This window comes from Macrobrachium nipponense, chromosome 41 (genome assembly GCF_015104395.2).
Source record: "Macrobrachium nipponense isolate FS-2020 chromosome 41, ASM1510439v2, whole genome shotgun sequence".
NCBI lineage: Eukaryota > Metazoa > Arthropoda > Malacostraca > Decapoda > Palaemonidae > Macrobrachium > Macrobrachium nipponense.
Genome location: NC_061102.1, coordinates 43,659,248 through 43,677,991, shown reverse-complemented (window position 1 = coordinate 43,677,991; position 18,744 = coordinate 43,659,248). Strand labels below are relative to the sequence as shown.

General features: G+C 38.9%; 1 long non-coding RNA gene across 1 annotated transcript; it reads right to left on the bottom strand.

Annotated features, from left to right (window-relative positions):
- Positions 1-11,873: 11,873 nt before the first annotated feature.
- Positions 11,874-14,321, bottom strand: LOC135212904 (uncharacterized). The gene is made up of 7 exons (XR_010314019.1): positions 14,246-14,321; positions 14,004-14,126; positions 13,548-13,861; positions 12,998-13,422; positions 12,599-12,685; positions 12,370-12,456; positions 11,874-12,178 (listed from the first exon to the last, which is right to left on the bottom strand). It is a non-coding gene; the product is annotated as an uncharacterized LOC135212904 (long non-coding RNA).
- Positions 14,322-18,744: the final 4,423 nt, after the last annotated feature.

The window sequence follows — 18,744 nt, the reverse complement described above, 5'->3', positions numbered from 1 at the left end:
AGCGCTCATTTCAGTGGATATGCCAGAGGGTCCCAGGTCTCCAAGTAGATCTTTTCGCATCTCAAATGAACCACAAGCTTCCTTGCTATGTGGCCCCCAACCTGGACCCTCTGGCTTATGCCATAGACGCCATGTCCATAGATTGGAATCAGTGGAGGAAGATTTACATCTTTCCTCCAGTGAATCTTCTATTGAAAGTCCTGAGCAAACTCAGGACGTTCAAGGGACAAGTAGCTCTAGTAGCCCCGAATTGGCCCAAGAGCAACTGGTATCCTCTCCTCCTAGAATTGGGTCTCCGGCCTCGACAGATTCCCAATCCCAGGCTATCTCAGTCAGTACAAATGAGGACTGTGTTCGCTTCCTCAGGAATTCTCAAAACCCTAACTTTATGGACTTCATGAAGTTTGCAGCTAAGAGAGATGCAAATATCGATCCCCAGAATATCCTTTTTTTAGAATCAGATAAGAGAGAATCAACTTTATGTCAGTACGATGCTGCTGTAAAGAAATTGGCAAATTTTCTGAAGGAAACAAACACTCGAACCATGACAGTTAATCTAGCTATATCCTTCTTCAGATCCCTGTTTGAAAAAGGTTTAGCAGCTAGTACTATTACCACTGATAAGTCAGCTTTAAAGAAAATCTTCCAGTTTGGCTTTAAGATAGACTTAACAGACTCCTACTTTACGTCTATCCCTAAAGCCTGCGCTAGGCTCAGACCTTCAGAAAGGCCTAGTTCGGTTTCATGGTTCTTAAATGACTTTCTCAAACTGGCTTCAGATACTGACAACGTTTCATGTAATTATCTCATGTTATTAAGGAAAACATTATTCTTGCTAAGCTTGGCCTCAGGAGCCAGAATATCTGAACTGTCGGCCCTTTCCAGAGATGCTGGACATGTAGAATTCCTCCCCTCAGGAGAAGTCTTACTATCTCCAGATCGTAGTTTTCTGGCAAAGAATGAGGATCCCTTAATGAGATGGGTCCCTTGGAAGGTCCTCCCTCTTCCACAAGACCCTTCTCTTTGTCCGGTGACGACCTTAAGAGCTTATCTGTCCAGGACATCTTCCAGATCCTCAGGCCCCCTCTTTATGAGGGAAAAAGGTGGTACTATTTCAATAAAAGGGATTAGACAACAAATCCTATTCTTTATCAAACAAGCTAATCCTGATTCATTCCCTAAAGCCCATGACATCAGGGCAGTAGCCACCTCTATTAATTATTTCCAGCATATGAATTTCGATGACTTAAAGAAGTACACGGGCTGGAAATCGCCGACAGGTTTTAGATGTCATTATTTAAAGTCCTTGGAATCTCTTAAATTTCCGGCAGTGGCAGCGGGAAACATTGTTTCCACTGCACAGTAGTTGTAGTAGAAGATCCAGATCTCCTTTCTGCCTGCCTCACTAACAATGCACCTAACCTTACCGTCATGTTCATTTGGGTTCCTCAGCCTTAGCTGCCTAAAGGCTACCTATGGTGACGTGCCCCTTATTTTTTTGCTAGGGGCACTCACAACTGTAAATATTGATTACTGACTGTTGCTAATCGGTGTTGTTTCCCTTATTTTTATGCTAGGGAAACACACCAAGTTATACTTGTAATATTTAATGTATGTCTTATGATTTAAGTATTAGTGAGTGTTCCTTCTTGATTTGTATTATGAACCTCACTTGTATATAATTACATCAATCTAGTTCTAAGTTATCATAAGTTAGTTTAAGTCTAATTTTAAGTCCAATTATATGATAAGATGGTAACAAGTTACTTTTTTTTTCGTTGTAATGTACACTAAATTGCGATCATTTTGGTATATAACACATTGTAAAACGATAAAAGCAACACAGAGAAAATATTATCACAAAATAATGCATGAATTCGTAACGCGTGGACGTAAACAAATATTTTTTTCAAAAATTCACCATAAATCTAAGTATTGTCCTAGAGACTTCCAATTTCTTTCAAAATGAAGACAAATGATTGAATATTACTATAATGTAAGAGTATTAGCTTACAATTGCAGTTTTCGACAATATCTGACGAGTTAAAGTTGACCGAATGTCAAATTTTTTTATATATTTTTTTTTATATGCAATTATTTCGGAAATTAGAAAAGCTACAACCTTCAAATATTTTTCGTTTTATTCTACATAAAATTGCGCACATTTTCATATATAAAACTCTATGAAATGCCTAATATGAAACGGAGCAAATATTCCGAGAATGGGACGTACGCATTTCGGAGATTTGTGGCGGAGAATCAGCGCGCGGAGGGAAGGAAAGTTTTTTTTTTTTAAATTCACCATAAATCTAAATATTGTGCTAGAGACTTCGAATTTGTTTCAAAATTAAGATAAATGACTGAATATTACTAGACTGTAAGAGTTTTAGCTTACAATTGCGTTTTTCGACCATTTCGGTAGAGTCAAAGTTGACCGAATGTGGTTTTTTTTCTATTTATCGTGATTTATATGCAAATATTTCAAAAATGAGAAAAGCTACAATCTTCAATTATTTTTTGTTGTATTCTACATGAAATTGCTCACATTTTCATGTAGAATCGGTGTTGTTTCCCTTATTTTTATGCTAGGGAAACACACCAAGTTATACTTGTTAATATTTTAATGTATGTCTTAGAGTTAAGTTTAGTGAGTGTTCCTTCTTGATTTGTTTATGAACCTCACGTGTATATAATTACATCAATCTAGTTCTAAGTTATCATAAGTTAGTTTTAAGTCTAATTTTAAGTCCAATTATATGATAAGATGGTACAAGTTACTTTTTTTCGTTGTAATGTACACTAAATTGCGATCATTTTGGTATATAACACATTGTAAAACGATAAAAGCAACACGGAGAAAATATTATCACAAAATAATGCATGAATTCGTAACGCGCGGACGTAAACAAATATTTTTTTCAAAAATTCACCATAAATCTAAGTATTGTCCTAGAGACTTCCAATTTCTTTCAAAATGAAGACAAATGATTGAATATTACTATAATGTAAGAGTATTAGCTTACAATTGCAGTTTTCGACAATATCTGACGAGTTAAAGTTGACCGAATGTCAAATTTTTTTTTATATGCAGTTATTTCGGAAATTAGAAAAGCTACAACCTTAAAATATTTTTCGTTTTATTCTACATAAAATTGCGCACATTTTCATATATAAAACTCTATGAAATGCCTAATATGAAACGGAGCAAATATTCCGAGAATGGGACGTACGCATTTCGGAGATTTGTGGCGGAGAATCAGCGCGCGGAGGGAAGGAAAGTTTTTTTTTTTTAAATTCACCATAAATCTAAATATTGTGCTAGAGACTTCGAATTTGTTTCAAAATTAAGATAAATGACTGAATATTACTAGACTGTAAGAGTTTTAGCTTACAATTGCGTTTTTCGACCATTTCGGTAGAGTCAAAGTTGACTGAATGTGGTTTTTTTTCTATTTATCGTGATTTATATGCAAATATTTCAAAAATGAGAAAAGCTACAATCTTCAATTATTTTTTGTTGTATTCTACATGAAATTGCTCACATTTTCATGTAGAATCGGTGTTGTTTCCCTTATTTTTATGCTAGGGAAACACACCAAGTTATACTTGTAATATTTAATGTATGTCTTATGATTTAAGTATTAGTGAGTGTTCCTTCTTGATTTGTATTATGAACCTCACTTGTATATAATTACATCAATCTAGTTCTAAGTTATCATAAGTTAGTTTAAGTCTAATTTTAAGTCCAATTATATGATAAGATGGTAACAAGTTACTTTTTTTTCGTTGTAATGTACACTAAATTGCGATCATTTTGGTATATAACACATTGTAAAACGATAAAAGCAACACGGAGAAAATATTATCACAAAATAATGCATGAATTCGTAACGCGCGGACGTAAACAAATATTTTTTTCAAAAATTCACCATAAATCTAAGTATTGTCCTAGAGACTTCCAATTTCTTTCAAAATGAAGACAAATGATTGAATATTACTATAATGTAAGAGTATTAGCTTACAATTGCAGTTTTCGACAATATCTGACGAGTTAAAGTTGACCGAATGTCAAATTTTTTTATATATTTTTTTTTATATGCAATTATTTCGGAAATTAGAAAAGCTACAACCTTCAAATATTTTTCGTTTTATTCTACATAAAATTGCGCACATTTTCATATATAAAACTCTATGAAATGCCTAATATGAAACGGAGCAAATATTCCGAGAATGGGACGTACGCATTTCGGAGATTTGTGGCGGAGAATCAGCGCGCGGAGGGAAGGAAAGTTTTTTTTTTTAAATTCACCATAAATCTAAATATTGTGCTAGAGACTTCGAATTTGTTTCAAAATTAAGATAAATGACTGAATATTACTAGACTGTAAGAGTTTTAGCTTACAATTGCGTTTTTCGACCATTTCGGTAGAGTCAAAGTTGACTGAATGTGGTTTTTTTTCTATTTATCGTGATTTATATGCAAATATTTCAAAAATGAGAAAAGCTACAATCTTCAATTATTTTTTGTTGTATTCTACATGAAATTGCTCACACTTTCATATATGAAACTTTATGTAACGGCTAATTTAAAATGGTGCAAACATTACCACAATCGCACGTATGATTTTTTCGGAAGAGTTTCCGCGCGGACGTAAAGAAAATGTTATTTTTTTCATAAATTCACCATAAATCGAAATATTGTGCTAGAGACTTCCAATTAGTTGCAAAATTAAGGTAAATGATTGAATATTACTAAAATATAAGAGTTTTAGCTTAAAATTGCATTTTTCGACCATTTCGGTAGAGTCAAAGTTGACCGAAGGTTGAAATTTTGGCACTAATCGTTATTTATATGAAAATATCTCAAAACTGATAAAAGCTACAATCATGAGTATTATTTTGTTGTATTCTACATAAAAATGCGCACATTTTCATATATAATACTCCATGTAACGGCTAAAATTATGTCAAAGTGACGAAATAATTTCCAAGATGTGTCACAGATACTTTTTAGTGCGGCAAGAAAGAAATTCGCGCTTGCGCGCCTGCGTAACGATTGTAAACAAAACAACACCTTGATCCGTGAATTCCCAGCATCCCCCAAGGCGCGTGATTCAAGAGTTTTCGGCTGGTAGGCCTAAAAGTATTTTTCCGCGAATTTTAAAAAACTATTGTATGTCGACGTAAAATACGTCCAGTCGGCACCCGAGAGACAAAAAATGTCGACGTAAAATATGTCCAGTCGGCGTTTAAGGGTTAAGTATGATAACTTGTAAGTTTTAACTTGGTTATACGTATTCATTTCTTTAATTTTTTGTTTTATTGAGACCCTCTTTTATATTTAATTTTTGTTCCAATCTTGTGCTAATTCTCTGGTACTATTTCACGAAGCGACACGAACTGAGCCCAGAAAAGGGATTTTGACGAAGGAAAAATCTATTTCTGGGCAAGGGTTCGTGTCGCCCAGTGAAATCCCCCCCTATTTTCCCACCCTTGCGCCCAAGATTGGCCTCTAACTTCAAGGATGGCCACCAGGAGCGCTGCGGTTGGTGTCGTAGGTAGAATAGTAGTAGTTGCCGGCGCCGGCCGTGTATCGGCTCTCTCAGGAGGGGGATGTTGATGTGGGAGAATTCTAAATGGTAAGAGGTTCGTGGTAGTGGTCTCACTCGCCCCAGCTACATACCGACACCCTCTTTTTATTTAGGGTGAGCGAGTCAGTTACGCTGACATCCCCCTATTTTTATTTTTTCTCTGGTAATGTTAGTATTATTTACCTAGAAATAATGAACTTAAGGGATTATTTCACTGGGCGACACGAAACCCTTGCCCAGAAATAGATTTTTCCTTCGTCAAAATCCCTTTTTCATCTCCTGAACTTGACCATCTTATGAAGAATATTTTTAAGGTGTTTGAGAATTTTAGTTTTCTTGATGGGCTGTGGTGGCCTTAGCGAGAAAAATGGAGACCTTGCCTCAGATTGGTTGGATATCCTGTCGTGTGCCGACAGAGCTGTAAGAGATGGCTCATCAGGGCTCGCCTCTCTCTTTTCAGTGGGAGTATTGAAAAAGAGGTAGCTCCAGTGTTTTTACTTTGAAAGGGGTATCAGTGACACAGAAGTCAGCTCTTCTTTTTGCCCCTTTGGATAAAACACATACCATCCCACAAATAACTGTTAAGGAGATTCTTTCAGACTTGCAAACAAAGACTTGCAAACAAAGTCTACCAGATGTCCATGACAACCTACTCCTTCAACCAGTTCTTCATTTTCTCCCTTGCAGACTCAGCCTCTTCATGGGGGGCAAACGGAAGACATAATCAAGACCCAGATCCAACCTGCGACCTCCCACTAAGTCCATTAGGAAGTTGTCTTAAAAGTCAAGGTTCTCAAGGAAGGCTATGTCATTCCTTTCTGAAAAGCTCCTCTCTTAGTTATGTTGCCAATCACCTTGACAGCATATTCAGAAGGTTCTTCGAAGTTTACGGCCTTCCCACAGGAAGTAGATTCTCTTCTTGAGGGAGCAGTGGAAGTTATAGACATCCATTCAGAAGCTTTTTACAACCGCCTTTTCATGGGCCAACGAGGCCCGTTCTGGACGTTTGCGGCCTGGATACCTTTGTTCTCAAGATGAAGTTTCATATGGAGACGGTTCGATCGTTCGTGTCTTCAGTATAGCGGTGGGACTGGATGGTCACCCTGGATATGCATGATGCATACCTCCAAGTCCCTGTCCATCCGGACTCACGGGAGTTCCTACGCTGTATTTCAGGGCAGAGCCCTGCAATTTTGGGCCATAGGCTTCGCCCAATCGATGGCACCACAACTTTTTACCAAACGCTCACACCTCTCGGGAACTGGCTTCACCTTCTAGGAATCAACATTAACTTATACCTAGATGATTAGCTTCTCCGCTCTTCATCAGAGGAGAAGTGCGCGGAGGACTTGAGAAGAACTCTTTACCTGATGCACGAGTTAGGCATCTTGATCAACAAGAAAAAATCTCTTTTGACACTGATCTAGGGGATTCCCTATTTGGGGATGATTCTGAATTCACAGACTTTTCAGACTTTTCTGTTGCCCAAAAGAATCAACAATTGTTTACAGACTGTACATCAGTTCCTTGCTCTTCCATCCTGTTTGGCAGTTCAATGGATGAGTCTCCTGGGAGCCCTAGTGTCAGTAGAACAGTTTGTGACACTACGCAGATTACACATGAGATCCCTGCAATTTTTTCTGAAGGCAAACGCGAGCAGGAGGGGTTAATACAAAGAAAGACTTCTGGAGGGGAGTTGCCTCTTTCAGTGAACCCAGACCTTCAGTTCTATTCAGACGCCTCCAGCCTAGGCTGGGGTGCTCTTCTGGATGACCGGGAAGTCTCTGGTACTTGAACAACAGACCAACAGAAGGCTCACATCAATGTAAAAAAGTTGAGAACTGGGTCTTCAGACTTTCTCGAACCTAGTTTGCGGGAAAAGTATAGTAGTTCACTCAGGCAACATAACTGCCCCCTCTTACATTCACAAACAGGGGGGTACTCACTCCTTCTCTCTGTACAGGACAGCAAGGGATATCCTCCTGTGGGCAGAAGAGAATCAAGTTTCCCTTTCCACCAGGTTCATTCAGGGGAGGATGAACGTTATTTTGGACAAGCTGAGCTGCTCCAAGCAGGACTTTCCAACCGAATGGACCCTGAGCATGTTGGATCTTTTTGATACTTCAAGGGACCACAAGCTTCCTTTCTTCTGCCCCCCTGTTCCAGAAACTTGGGCAAAGGTGAAAGATGCCTTGCCTCAGGACTGGACATGTTAGGTTGTTTATGCCTTTCCTCCCTTCAGGGAGGTACTCGACAAATTTTCAATGCATCAGGGCACCTTCATGACTTTGGTTGCCCAATTTTGGTCAAACAAGGAATAGTTTCCTGGTCTAGTTCACATATTAGTGGATGATCCAAGATTACTTCCACAAAAACGGTCTCTGCTCAGACCATCCCACTTCCTCAGATTCCATTAAGGGTTGCCTGCTCTGGCCCTGACAGGCTTCAGACTGTTAGGCACCTTGTCTGAGTAAAAGGCTTTTTACGACAGGCTGCAGAGGCAATTGCAAAGTGCAAGTGATGTCTTCTAAGTATCTCTCCCAGTCCAAATGGACATTCTTCGAAAGATGGTGCAGGTGCTATAACATCTCTACCTATGAGGCCTCTGTTAATCAAATAGCCAATTTTTTGTTATTACTAAAGTCTGTCAGAAAATCATCGACCACTACCATCAAAGGGTATAGGTCAATGGTTAGCTCAGTTTTCAGATAGAGGAATGGATTTGTCCTCTAATTAAGACATTGTTACCTCATCAGATCTTTTGTCATGTCAAGGCAAGAAAATTCTTCCATCATATTTTGGAACTTGGGTGTCATACTGAAATGGCTCTCAAGTTCTCAGTTCAAGCTGCTCCAAAATGCCTCACTCAGAAATTTCATCAAGAAAACTTTGCTTAGTAGCCCTGGCTACAGTCAAATCTTCTCTGTCTAATCTTCTCTGTCCTTTGTCCAATGAGCTCATGAAGGTACTATCTTCACACGACAGAGAAGATTAGAGGACCTTCGGACCATCTTTGGTGCTTGTAAGAAGAACAGTTCATCCTCTTTCCAAAAATGCCATTGCATTTTTTCTGAAACAGTTGATATCAGAAGCCCACTCAGATTGGAGAGGACTCCTTTGCTGTACTGAAGGTGAAAACTCATGAAGTTAAAGCAGTCACTACTTCTATAGACTTCAAGCATAATATATCTCAGATGGAAGTTGGTCTTCACCTCACACTACCTCAAGGACATATAGACCTTGTTTGAAAATTGTAACACTATGACCTTTATTTGTGGCTGGTATGGTGTTGGGCAGAAGAATAGGGAACTTACTGTTCTTTTGCTATTCACCCACCTTGAATAAAGGTTTGTGTTCATGGGAAGTCTGGGGGAACTTTGTTCTTGTAGTGCACACCAGTTTCTTACTGTTTTTTAATGGTTTTAGTAGTGGCGTTTTATTTTGTTGTGTAGGTGATAGTGTTCTTTTGTATTCTGGTCTACACCTGGGGCAAGGACAATTTTTCAACTTTGCTAGCACATGGTGTACTTCCTCTGCTGCTAAGTTCCTATTAATGTAGGGGTGACTTTTGTTTCCTTTGTCACGCCCACTAGAAGTTGAGAGAAGTGCTGACCAGAGGCAGTAACCACCTGCAGTAGTTCTCTCAACAGGTAAGGAAACAAATGCATTTATTTAATGCTGGCAACTTTTCTATTCCAAATTCATTACTTACATAATGCTTTGGAGTAGAATATGTCCATGTTTTTCCCACCTTCTGTCAATGTGGAATCAGCTATGTAATTACGTACTTGGTAAGTTAATTATATATACGTAAATGACATTTTCATGATAAAGTTTTATTTATACTTCCCAAGTAATTACTTGATCAGAGCCTGCCCTCCTCCCTTTGCTTGGATATTGGAGCACGAAACGAATTGAGCTCTTTGCTAATTAGTTTTCCTCAGTGCTGGATAGTGGGTAGGGCCTGTTTATCTACACACAAACAGAAGAAGTGCCACAGAATGAATTTTGCTGCCGTAGGCTAGGAACCAATGGCAATGTAATTACTTTTTAAGAATAAATAAGGCTTTATTTTATTATAAAAATGTCATATTTGCATTGTCTTAAGAAAAATTATTGTCACTGGTTTCAAAGGGTACTTAGTCTGTGATTAGAATTAATCTGATTGCATGAAAAAAATTTGTAATAATGCCTAAAATTAAAATTTGGAAAATACTTTCTTCTGTTCTACCATAGGATCAGGTGTTGGTATGTGCTGCAACTAATCATCCACATTCCTTAGATCCAGCTTTGTTAAGACCTGGTAGATTTGATCGTTTGGTCTATGTTCCTCCACCAGATTATGATGCACGTCTGGATATCCTCAGGGTATGTGTCTTGACTTTGTATGTACCATTATCTTTTATAATAGCTCAAGTCTTGTAATAGAAATACCCAGATCTTGTTTTGTTTAAGGTTAAAGCAATGAAGAGAGCTTGTCAGGTGTTGTCATATTCCTCTTTGTAATCATCATATTTTTCTTCAACCTCCTCCCCTTCGACTTCTAAGGCTCCCTGTCCAAGAAAAGGTAGTCAACCCCCCCCCCACAAGTTTCGTCACAGGACTTTTAAGGGTTTTCTGTTGGCTCGCCTGTTCCTTGGGGAACAGTAACTGTCACACTGTCCCTAGGGTCTAGTGTGTCGGGAGCCATAGAACCGCAAACTTCGGTTTGCACTTTTGCTGCTAGTCCTAGATTTTCTGCCCCTAAGACTAGTTCCATGTCGGGTGCTTGCTCACAAGATTCCCCGAGTGCATGTCAATCTACTGATTCGCATGCATCTAGAGTCGATGACGATGAGTCTGCTCCCCATCATGACTCAGGCATGGAGTGGAAGAAAGGAGTGAGTTACTCAGGTGACTCACACCTTGCTGGTGATCGTTCTTGCGATGGTTGCTCTGTACCCAGGGTTGACGTGACAATCCTGTGGGACCATGCAAGCGGTGAGACCAGTAAGGATCCCCCATTCAATCCTCTTGAGAGGTTTCAGCCTTGACGAGGACCGGGATGTGTTAGGGGGCGGTACTGGCCCTTGCCTGTCAGTTGCACACTCAACTCCACCCAGGCCACAGTCACCCCAACTGGTCTCAATGGCGGCGAGCCTTACTCCTGCCATGCGAGAGTTTCGTAACCCTCTTTGGGAAAGTGTTTCTCCATGGCGAGAACGCTCTCTTAGACTTGCGTTGCGGCCATCACTGCAGGTGGATGGCTGCTCGCGACTTGCTTCTCTTGCTAGTTCACTAGCAAGGTGAGTGACAGCATCCAATCTTCATCACCTATTCCTTCTCCTTCCTATGACTACACCATGAGGGGCGAGTTGAATAGGAAGGATCCTGCAGAGTGCTCTCTGCAGGATTCAGTGTTGGGAGACTACATTCCTGGAAAGATCCTAGGGTACCACTGGAAGGATCTTCTATCAATGACGGAGAGACTTCTCACTGTCTCGACATCTGGTGTTTAGATTCTTAGGATTTGAACATCTTGAGACTATGTTCTCACTGGCTCTTTTTGTCCTTTGGATGGATTTCAGTTCGCAGTCCCCTATGGGCTCTTGCGTTTTGGGAGCCTCAAGTGCATATTTTGTTGAATTGTACTCGCATTCCAGTCTTAAATGCTTGCATGTAGGACTGTTTTTTTTTTTTAATCCCTGTTCCTCCTCGATTTCTGCAGGAGTTGAGAAGGGCCCCCTCCCGATGATTGTTTGACAAGATTTGGGGGTCTTGCCAAGCACTTATATTCTTTGGAATTTCTAGCACTCTTGAGTGATTTGATCTGCAAACACTTGGGTGAGACGAGAAATCCCAATAATTGTTATTACAATACCCAGGAATCTCGCTGAATGCTCGAATTCCTTGGAATTTCTGGCATTCTCAGAGTGTTATGATGTTATGTAATTTCCAAACACGGGCAAGACAGACCTCCCCGAAAATTGTTATTACAAATATCTGGAGTCTTGCTAAGCGATTAAATTCCTTGGAATTTCGGCCTTCTGAGAGTGGTTTGGTTTTCTGTGATTTCCAAACATTTGGGCAACAGGTATTCCTGATAATTAAAGGTACTCCTTGTTTAACGATGGGGTTCTGTTCCAGCGATCGCCTCGTTAAATGAATTCATCATTAAACGTGTCATTCTCTTTACAGGCAGTCCCCGGGTTACGACGGGGGTTCCGTTCTTGAGACGCGTCGTAACCCGGAAATCGTCGTAAGCCGGAACGACACTTGGAATTATGCCTTAAACTAATAAAAAGTCAGAGACCTTACCTGTGTGACATGCAAGTATTGCATGATGTGTAGTGTGGTTATATTTCAATGCCAAAGGATGGTTCTTGAAGCTATATAATCTTTATTAATAAACTTGTGACACTATAAATGCACATTCTTGAAGTACCAAGTCCTTAGTTGAGTTTATATACACTAATACACTATGCAAATTCTTGAAGTAATCCTTAGGTTAATTTATACACTATACACTATGCACAATCTTGAAGTAATCCTTTGGTAATGTGTAGTATGTACATCCTGGAGTACACTAAAATCCCAGTCTGGTAGTTCTGGAAGGTAAAAGTATAACAATTAGTACAAAATAGTACACTACACAAAGTCCTGAATGCTATGTAAATTATAGATATCAAGAGTAAAAGAGTTAATGTATGTTAATTAATTCCTTACTTTTAGTTTATAATTCCTTACTTTGAGTTATATCAAGAGTAAAAGAGTTAATGTATGTGAATTAATTCCTTACTTTTAGTTTAAAGTTGTCGTGCTATGTAACCCTGGACAAAGTTTTATGTGGCCCCATAGCCTACATCATTCAGGGGGTTCTGGGATTCTGGAATGTACAAAAAATAATTAGTATGTCAGTAAGTCCTCTATGCAGAGTAAGTTACATACAGTATATGCACCATACAGTGGTTTAATATCAGATATAACATGTATAAAACTTAGTTAATGTATGTTAATTAATTCCTTACTTTTAGTTTAAAGTTGTCGTGCTATGTAACCCTGGACAAAGTCTTATGTGGCCCCATAGCCTACATCATTCAGGGGGTTCTGGGATTCTGGAATGTACAAAAAATAATTTTGTCAGTAAGTCCTCTATGCATAGTAAGTTACATACAGTAATATGCACCATACAGTGGTTTAATATCAGTGTAGTACTACTGGTATGCATGTTGTAAATGATTGGTCTACACCCTCTGTTCAGCAGGGAGTGGAGATTTTACCAACCTTGCAAAGTTACCAGTTACGTACTAATTCCATGAGAGAGACCTTGATCACTTATCCCATGTGAGAGATCTTGGTCACTTTTTTTTTTTTAAATAGTATAAAACTTACTTAATGTATGTTAATTACTATGTATAATTCCTTACTTTTAGTACTGTAGTAGTTTAAAGTTGTCGTGCTATGTATGTAACCCAGGACAAAGTTTTATGTGGCCCCATAGCCTACATCATTCAGGGGGTTCTGGGATTCTGGAATGTACCAAAAAATTATCTAAGTTAAGTCATGTATGTTAGTAAGTTACATACAGTATAACCATACGTACAGTGGTTTATAACATGTAATCAAACTTGGTTGGAAATTCCTAATAAAAAAAAGTTATGTACGTATGTACATACTGTATGTAAAAACCTTACTGTTCATACTTTGTTACACTACTACATGTTACATTTGATACGTATACTTTCCTGAAGGGAGTTTTTCCATCCAAAAATGGTGCTTCTACTTGTAGTTATCCCTTGATGACACTTGTAATGTGTAGTAACAACCTGGAGTTGTGTGAAAAATGTTGGTTCTGGAAGGAAAAAGTAACAAAATTAGTACAAAATATACTACAGAAAGTCGTGAATGCAATATGTTAATTACTGTAGATATATCAAGAGTACTAAAAGAGTTAATGTATGTTAATTAATTCCTTACTTTTAGTTTAAAGTTGTCGTGCTATGTAACCCTGGACAAAGTCTTATGTGGCCCCATAGCCTACATCATTCAGGGGGTTCTGGGATTCTGGAATGTACAAAAAATAATTATGTCAGTAAGTCCTCTATGCAGAGTAAGTTACATACAGTAATTTGCACCATACAGTGGTTTAATATCAGATATAACATGTATAAAACTTAGTTAATGTATGTTAATTAATTCCTTACTTTTAGTTTAAAGTTGTCGTGCTATGTAACCCTGGACAAAGTCTTATGTGGCCCCATAGCCTACATCATTCAGGGGGTTCTGGGATTCTGGAATGTACAAAAAATAATTTTGTCAGTAAGTCCTCTATGCATAGTAAGTTACATACAGTAATATGCACCATACAGTGGTTTAATATCAGATATAACATGTAGTATAAAACTTAATTTAGAAATTCCTTACATAACTTACCAACTTTTAGTGAGTCTCAAAGCTGTTACCTAGGTTGTGGGAGATGGAGATGGAGGTGTAGAGCATTCCATACCTAACTTCAGTGTGCTTTATCACAGATAACAGGCTAGGATGATGGGCAGTCTGGAATGAAGAATTAATATTAAAGGACAGTATGTAACCACTTAAGTGTACAAAATTTATTGTTCCATAATTAACAATTTACTGTATGCACACATTAAAAACAACTGAGAATTCCTTACCTTCAGCAAAATGAAGACATGTAGGCTATGTAGAGGTCTGGTTTATGTAAGTCACAAGGCATGTCAGTCTGGAATGATAATGTACATATGATTAGTATGTATGTTACATACATAACATGGTTATTACATATGTAAATAATAAAACATTAATAAAAAAAAATGTCCTTACCAAATTCTAGTGGTTGGCTTGCTTACTGGGATGGGCATATGGTAGATGAGAGTGGGTGGCTGGGCTATGGAGTGGGATGGGCAGGTGCTTGGGAGTCTGGAATGATAAAAAATATAAATGATAGAGTATGTATGTACTACTGTAACTACTGCACATGTTATTACTGTTTGACATATGTAGTAATAAAATATAAAAAATGAAGAATTCTTTTACCTGAAGGAGTTGGAGAGGTGATACTACTCGTATCAACTGATTTGGGCTCTGATGAGGGAACATCTAGATCTGGAAAGAATGATGGGGTACATAAATGTAAGGTGGATGTAACTGTAGCATATGTATGTACACTTTTAATAAAATTTCTATTAGCAATTTATAAAACATTTTATACACATTTGTTAAGGATTCCTTACCTGATGAATAGGGCGAGCCATCAAAACCATGGAAAGGCTCAGGGTCATCTGGGTCGCTGTCACTATCAAAGGTGTCTGGAATGAAAAAAAATAAATGAATAAGGTAATGCAACATCAAACACATTGTACCACTATGTAGTAGTGTGTGTATGCCATAATGTAGTAGGGTGTAAACAATTTCCAACATGAAAATGAGAAAAATGAAATTGCTTACCTGATAGTAGTACAGGTGGACGGGCTGCTACAGAGGGTCCAGGTAGTACAGGGGGATCTGGAACTGTCACAGGTAGTACAGGGGGATCTGGAACTGTCACCACTTCTGCAATAAAATTACAAATGATGAAAATGAATGAAGTTACAATTTACTCTAACATTTAGTATATGTTATATGTTACATTAAAAAATTAACACATTTTATATACACTATGTAAACACATAAATTAGTAAAACAGTTCAGAATTCCTTACCAGGACTAGGAGTGGGAGGTGGTGGTACTGGAGACTTGTGAAAGAAAGTGTCAAGCCTGGACTGCACACTTCTCTTCGTCTGCTTCTCCTTCAGGGTCTCCTTGTAGAAAGTTACCAAGTCCATAATTCCACGTTTTATTTGTCAAACCTGGCAACGTTAGGGTCTTCTGCCTCAAAAGAAGCCAAGGCTCTCTCCAGATGAGTAAAACCCTCTGACAAGCCTTTCACAGTTAATGACCTGGGTTTTGGCTCTGGTGCCGCCTCCTCCTCCTCAATCATTTGTTGCTCCAGCTCAAGCAGGTCCTCTGCTGACAATTCTTCTCCATGGGATGCCAGCAGCTCTGTTACATCATCAGGTTCAAGATCTAGTTTCAGCCTCTTGCTTAGCCCTACGATCTTCCTCGTCACAGTCTCGACGTCTTCTGCCTGGTCAAAGCCTTCAAAACTGTGCACAAACTGTGGACACAGTTTCTTCCAGGCCCCATTTAAAGTGGTCGTCTTCACCTCGTCCCAAGCACTTGCAATGTTCTTCACTGCATCAGCAATGTTGTAGCCCTTCCAGAACTGCTTCAGTGTCAACTCCTTGTTAGCTTCTATGGCCCTCAAAGCAAAACGTATGGTCCTTCTAAGGTAGTAAGCCTTGAAATTAGCAATTACTTCCTGGTCCATCGGCTGTATCAGTGATGTGGTATTGGGTGGGAGGTACACCACCTTCACATTAGGGTGCATGTCGCTCAAATGTGAAGGGTGACCAGGGGCATTGTCCAGGACTAAAAGGGCCTTAAAAGGCAGACCCTTCGAAGTCAAATACCGTTCCACTGCTGGCACGAAATGGTCATTGAACCGATCTTCGAAGACCATCAAGGTAACCCAAGCCTTCTTATTTGATTTCCAAATCACAGGGAGTTGACTCTTGAAAATGCCTTTGAAAGCCCTCGGATTCTCGGCCAAATACACCAGCAAAGGCTTAAGTTTCAAATCGCCACTTGCATTGGCCCCAAACAGCAAAGTCAGTCGCTCCTTACCAGCTTTATGGCCAGGTGCTGACTTCTCCTCCTTGGAAAGGTACGTTCGATTTGGCATTCTTTCCAAAAATAATCCAGTCTCATCCACATTAAAGACTTGGTCAGCCGTGTAACCACCATCCTTAATTATCTCAGCCAAACCACCTGGAAAACTTTCTGCTGCTTCGCTATCAGCACTAGCAGCTTCACCTTGCAGCTTCACATTATGCAAATTTGCACGAGCCTTAAAACAGTTAAACCAACCTCTACTCGCGGAAAATTCACCACCAGCACTGCCTTCTCCAAACTTTTTCACTACTGCCTCATGCAGCGCTCTAGCCTTCTCCTGGATCACACTTAAGCTCACCGGAACATGTCGCTGGTTCTGGTCCTCCAGCCATATCATGAACAATTTTTCCATTTCAACAATGCTCTGGCTACGTTGCTTCTCGTTAATCACCGTTGACTTCATCGGTGCAGCATCCTTAACGTGCTTCAGAATACGTTCCTTGTCCTTCACAATGGTTACCACGGTCGTCCTGCTCAACCCTAAAGCATGACCTATCTCGGTGTTAGTTTCTCCCTTCTCCGAACGCTTGACCATGTCCTATTTTACCTCCATGGTGATGACCTTCCTCTTCTTGGATGAACTATCATCGGAGGAAGTACTCTGGCGTTTAGGAGCCATAGTAAATGCGCGAAAAAAGCAATGAAAAACAGCAACATCTCAGCACACAACTTAGTGAAATGCAGGCAAGCACGCGATTGAGGTGGCGTTGTTTGGTATTGTTACGCTTAGCGTCCTCGACTGTTCGAGGTCGTTGTTCGGTCAATTTACCATACAGTTTAATAGCGTAAATTAATTTATGCGCCTCCGCTCAGAAACTAGTTCTGCGTATGAGGTATCGTTAAAAAGCATAAAAAAACGTCGTAACCTTGGAATTTGCGTTGTAATCTAACCAGAAACTTAGTTTTTTTAATTATGTACTGGAAACAAGCAATGATTTTTTCATTATTTGCACTTTTGGACTGTTTTAAACTGCGCATCCCAAGCTAGTGTATTCATTCGCTCGGAAACTAGTTCCGCATATGAGGCGTCACTAAAAAAATTTAAAAAATACGACATAAAAAGTGTCGAAAATCATCATAACCTCAAAATTTTTGTTGTAATGTAACCAAAAACATATTTTTATTATATACTGTGCTAAACTATAAAGTATTTTTATCATAGCATGCGTTTTTTAAAAGCGTCGTTAACTCGGAGCGTCGGAAGCGTCAGCGTCGTAACCTCGGAACAAGCGTCGTAACCCAGGACGGATTTTTCCATTGAATATTTAAGAAAAAGCGTCGTAACCTCGGAACGTTGTAAGCCGGAACCGTCGTAACCCGAGGACCGCCTGTATTTTGACTAACAGCATTAACTTTCAGTTATATATTATACACAGAACTAGTTTCCAACATAGGCTGCTATTTAGCTAAGTTCCGACAACACTTTTTATCACTTTATTGCTCATATATTTTAACTTCATCATTTTATAACTTCATAGTGTACAGTGGGGCCCCTGTATTCACGTTCTTCGAATTCGCTGACTCACACATTCGCGGATTTCTCTCTGGACCTCATCTACCAATTATTCGCGGGAAATTCACCTATTCACTGTATTTTTCTAACAGAAATATCCACAAATTCCTTGTTTTTTATCAATTTCATCATAAAATGCACTTTTTTGTGATAAAACTATTAAGAAAACCAGGTATACGCATTTTAAGTGGGATTTTGTTGAGTTTTAACTAACAAAATAGGACGTTTTCAGCGTTTTTATAGGGGTTCCAACTATTCACAGATTCTAACTATTCACGTGGGGGGGGGGGGGGGGGGGGGGGGGGGGATACACATCCCTTTCAAATACTGGGGGACCACTGTATAATTTTCTTTAAAATAGTGTACTTTATTTAACACATTTAGCCTAAATTCCCATGGCAGCTTAATATGTGTAATAAGCCAATAGCTACAGTACAAAACTTTTCTCAGAATCTGCACATTATTATGAGTGACTTTTATTTCATCCTAAATTGGTAGTATTTATAAGTAGCGCTATTAGTTTCTTCGTCATTTATTTTGACTGCAGAGGGTAGTGAGATAAAACAAGCAAATATTTAACTTCACACATTTTTTTTTTTATTACTAACAATTATTTTCATAAAAACAAAGGAAATATGGCATCATTTTTGCTGTCTTGACGTAAACAATACGTAGCGCCACCCTGTTGGCCTTGCAACAAAATAATAGCGGCTGAATCAAGCCCAACCACGGGACCATACAATGCCTTTTTTTAAGATGTTCAACTCAATAGCGTTTCTTTACAAAGTACAGTAGTACTTCGAGATACAAAATTAATCCGTTCCGAGGCGCTCTTCATATCATGAAGTTTTCGTATCTTGGACCACA